The 5,000-nt window shown below is 51.8% G+C and overlaps 1 pseudogene; it reads left to right on the top strand.

The window, feature by feature from the left end:
* The window catches only part of LOC124578178, a 10,525-nt pseudogene that overhangs the window by 1,292 nt on the left and 4,233 nt on the right, over positions 1-5,000 (top strand).

The raw sequence follows: 5,000 nt of genomic DNA, 5'->3' as shown, positions 1-5,000 counted from the left end.
AGGATAGCTGGTGCTCGTACGAGTCTCATCCGGTAAAGCGAATGATTAGAGGCCTTGGGGCCGAAACGACCTCAACCTATTCTCAAACTTTAAATGGGTGAGATCTCCGGCTTGCTTGATATGCTGAAGCCGCGAGCAAACGACTCGGATCGGAGTGCCAAGTGGGCCACTTTTGGTAAGCAGAACTGGCGCTGTGGGATGAACCAAACGCCGAGTTAAGGCGCCCGAATCGACGCTCATGGGAAACCATGAAAGGCGTTGGTTGCTTAAGACAGCAGGACGGTGGCCATGGAAGTCGGAATCCGCTAAGGAGTGTGTAACAACTCACCTGCCGAAGCAACTAGCCCTGAAAATGGATGGCGCTGAAGCGTCGTGCCTATACTCGGCCGTCAGTCTGGCAGTCATGGCCGGTCCTTGCGGCCGGCCGCGAAGCCCTGACGAGTAGGAGGGTCGCGGCGGTGGGCGCAGAAGGGTCTGGGCGTGAGCCTGCCTGGAGCCGCCGTCGGTGCAGATCTTGGTGGTAGTAGCAAATACTCCAGCGAGGCCCTGGAGGGCTGACGCGGAGAAGGGTTTCGTGTGAACAGCCGTTGCACACGAGTCAGTCGATCCTAAGCCCTAGGAGAAATCCGATGTTGATGGGGGCCGTCATAGCATGATGCACTTTGTGCTGGCCCCCGTTGGGCGAAAGGGAATCCGGTTCCTATTCCGGAACCCGGCAGCGGAACCGATACAAGTCGGGCCCCTCTTTTAGAGATGCTCGTCGGGGTAACCCAAAAGGACCCGGAGACGCCGTCGGGAGATCGGGGAAGAGTTTTCTTTTCTGCATGAGCGTTCGAGTTCCCTGGAATCCTCTAGCAGGGAGATAGGGTTTGGAACGCGAAGAGCACCGCAGTTGCGGCGGTGTCCCGATCTTCCCCTCGGACCTTGAAAATCCGGGAGAGGGCCACGTGGAGGTGTCGCGCCGGTTCGTACCCATATCCGCAGCAGGTCTCCAAGGTGAAGAGCCTCTAGTCGATAGAATAATGTAGGTAAGGGAAGTCGGCAAATTGGATCCGTAACTTCGGGATAAGGATTGGCTCTGAGGATCGGGGCGTGTCGGGCTTGGTCGGGAAGTGGGTCAGCGCTAACGTGCCGGGCCTGGGCGAGGTGAGTGCCGTAGGGGTGCCGGTAAGTGCGGGCGTTTAGCGCGGGCGTGGTCTGCTCTCGCCGTTGGTTGGCCTCGTGCTGGCCGGCGGTGCAGGATGCGCGCGCCTGCGCGGCGTTCGCGCCCCGGTGCTTCAACCTGCGTGCAGGATCCGAGCTCGGTCCCGTGCCTTGGCCTCCCACGGATCTTCCTTGCTGCGAGGCCGCGTCCGCCTTAGCGTGCTCCTCCGGGGGCGCGCGGGTGCGCGGATTCTCTTCGGCCGCCATTCAACGATCAACTCAGAACTGGCACGGACTGGGGGAATCCGACTGTCTAATTAAAACAAAGCATTGCGATGGCCCTAGCGGGTGTTGACGCAATGTGATTTCTGCCCAGTGCTCTGAATGTCAACGTGAAGAAATTCAAGCAAGCGCGGGTAAACGGCGGGAGTAACTATGACTCTCTTAAGGTAGCCAAATGCCTCGTCATCTAATTAGTGACGCGCATGAATGGATTAACGAGATTCCCGCTGTCCGTATCTACTGCTGCGGCTGTCTCATGCTATGTGCCCCGATTTGTGGGGGCTCATGGTTGGTAATAGGCAGCAGGGGAAGGATGTGACTCGAACATCTTAGCCTCTCCTTCCCAAGTGTCCCTGCCCGCCTTCTCGAGGTGCAGCTGTTAAGCCTTCGGGCGACCGAAGGGCAGGGGCGCGACGGTGTGCTGAATAACTTGCACACCGGTTCCGGTGGCTGCATTTGTCGCGGCGGGATCCTGGCCTAAGTCGGCGAAGGTCGCCCGCCCTGCCCCTGGAATTCCGGGGCATGATCCGCCAAGCCGGGGCGTGGTGACATGTCCCCGGTTAGGTTAGATGGGTCCAGACCCCCGAACGTCTGGGGGACCGGCCCGGCACCTGAGTAGGACCGGGTCTTTAGCCTTGTGGTGGGAACTCGGCCTAGTAGGGGGCGAAGGACGGGGAGTGAATCCGCTCTCCCGGAATGCGGGGGGCATTCGCCGGTAAGGGAGCGGGAGAAAACTTCGATGATGCAGCCATCGAAGAGGACTAGTGCGCTGTACCCACGGCGTGCTAAACCTAGCAGCTCAGTTGTAGAGAGCTCTTGGTCGAGGGGCGTGACCGGTGAGCGAGCTGCATTTAGCCTCCCCCCATGCCAGAGAGGCCGGTCCGGGGAAAGAGACGGGCCTCCTTTTCACTCTCTTCATTTCGTCAAGATGAACAAGTAGAGAGTGACCATGCGTTTGAAGGCGATTCGAATTACGATGATGCTTTATCTGTAGCCGAGCGTCATGCTCGTTTCTTAAAGTTACTGGATTCCAGTGTAAAGAATGGCAAAATTAGTAATCAGGCGATAAATAATATTCGGGATTGTGTTGCTAGGTGGGCAATGGCTCATTCCCAGTTAGAGGGGAGATTGATAGAATTGCAGAAGGAAAACGAACGCCTCAGGAGTCAGCCACCAGTTGCAAAATCTTATGCCGCGGTCGCGAGTACCCCTGTGGTCAAGGCGCCATCGGCAAAAGAGACAATACAGGAAAATATCAAGAAGGTTGTCCCAACGGTGTTTATCAAGCCAAAAGAGGGGGAGGATATTCGAGCAGTCAAGACTGCATTCGAGAAGTGTATAGATCCTAAGCGAGACAAGATTAAAATAAATACAGTAAGAACTGCAAAAAATGTACTGATCGTGGAAACGGCAACTCAAGAAGACAGTCAGCGTATTATGACAAATCCTCAGTTAACTGAGAAGGTCAAATGCGAACCGCCTAGGAGGCGAAGGCCTTTGATGTGCCTATACGATGTCCCGACATATATGAGTGCGGACAGCTTGTTGGATTCCATATACGTGCAGAATTTCGACATGACTATGACAAGGGAGGATTTCGATAGCCAGTTTAGACTCAGATTTAAAGTCGGACCAAGGGAGAAACTTACAGTTCACCATGTGGTGGAAGTCTCTCCGGAACTTTGGAAGCCTCTTACTAGAATTGGCAGGTTGTACGTCGGATATTCAGCGTTAAATATTAAAGATTACTTGGCGGTGCCGCGTTGCACCAAGTGCCAAGACTTGAACCATACAAATAAGTATTGTCAGGAAGAACATGCCCTGTGTGCCCATTGTGGGCAGGTGGGTCATGAAAGGAAGGCCTGTCCTAATAAGGACAAACCCCAGGTCTGTATACCGTGTAAGAAGCGGGGAAGAAAGTGTGGTGGACCTAAAGACTGCCCTACCTACCGCATGTTCCTTGACAGAATAATTCAGCGAACTGATTATGGCGACCCTTAAGGCGCCGAAAAAGAAATCTCCGAGTAAAATTAAAAGGGACGCGGAACGGGGCAAGTTAATTAGTAAGGCTCTGTCCACAGGTACACTGTATAGCCCAGAAGAAGTTCCGGGCGCCACTGGAGGATCGATGGTCGACGTCGGCATCCAAACAGATGTCGACTTGGAGACGGCGATCGGTCGGCTAACTAGTCGACTGTCAAGAACCAAGATGGAGGAGCCGGCGAAGCAAGACTCACAGACTATAGATCAAGGCGCGGGTACAGTCCCTAATGAAGACGGTGGCGGTGGTAGTAGTGGTGGTGGTAGTAGTGGCAGATCAAATGTAAATTTTGTAAATAGTGCAAAGTCGAGTACAGCTTCTACTGAGGATGTTGGTGGCGATGGTAGTAACTGTAGATCTAATGTAAATATTGTAAATAGTGCAAAGTTGAATGGTGCAAGCACTTTTTATAATGCAGTTGGTCCTGGAGACGTGTATAATGATTTTGAACATAAGTTGCGGTTAACCAGGCTTGAGGAACCAGCATTGTTGACTGTTGCACTGAGGCAGCTTGTTCGGACTGGACATAGATATGGCCAAGATATTACTTATCCAGCCTTGGAGGACGTGGATTGTATAAGTTTGCACGTGGCAAATATTCCTTCGCAATCTGATGATTTAAAGGAGTTGGTGGAGCAGGTGTTTGCCAGGCGGGGCCGTAAATTCGATCTCGAAAAAATATACCGGGACATGGTTAAAATGTACGGTAGAAACGTTGTAGATCTCTCGAAATCTTGGCCCGCCAGTCGCCTGCATGTTTTTTACCCCCCTGGTTGATGGGGAGTTTTAAGGTACTACAGATAAACGCAATGCGTAGCCATTTGGTTACGCAAGAGTTAAGAAGGATTGCGGAAGATGACATGCTGGACATTTTAGTAATTCAAGAACCCGCCTCCTGTGCTGGTCGGATTCCTGGATTTCCTGCAACTGCGCAAGTGGTATTCTCCGGTGAGAATCCTATGAGCGCTGTTGTAGTTCTGAATAAGCTGATTAGAACAACTGTGTTAACACAATTTTGTAATGATCACGTAATCGTTGTTGAACTTAACTTGATGTCACATTTAGTATTCCTTGTAAATGTATATTGTCAATTCAGACAACATATCATGGGATTTCTTAGTCAGTTGGATTGGATCTTAAGAATGTTACAAGGAAAGCCGGTCATTGTATGTATGGACGCAAACGCAAAGTCCCCTTTGTCGTTTAGTGTGGAACAGGATGAGCGAGGTGTTGAGTTGGAGAATCTCATAATGCAGATGCAATTAGATGTTATAAACCAACCTGGCTATCCGCCTACCTTTTCAGGAAGGGCGGGTGCTGTTTCCAATATAGATGTTACGCTTGCATCTCTAAGTGCAGCACCACACATCAGAAACTGGAGAGTTGTAAGTAATCTTACTGTAAGTGACCACAATTGTATTTTCTTTGATTACCATATGGAAGTTGAAGAAGATCTCGGGGACTGGGTAGAACGTTATAATTATCGAAAGACGGATTGGAACCGGCTGGCACAGGAGTTTCGTCCTCCAGGGCT

The sequence above is a fragment of the Schistocerca americana genome, unplaced genomic scaffold (genome assembly GCF_021461395.2).
Source record: "Schistocerca americana isolate TAMUIC-IGC-003095 unplaced genomic scaffold, iqSchAmer2.1 HiC_scaffold_274, whole genome shotgun sequence".
Classification (NCBI taxonomy): domain Eukaryota; kingdom Metazoa; phylum Arthropoda; class Insecta; order Orthoptera; family Acrididae; genus Schistocerca; species Schistocerca americana.
The sequence above is the reverse complement of the archived record's forward strand: the minus strand, read 5'-3'. Positions and strand labels throughout refer to the sequence as shown.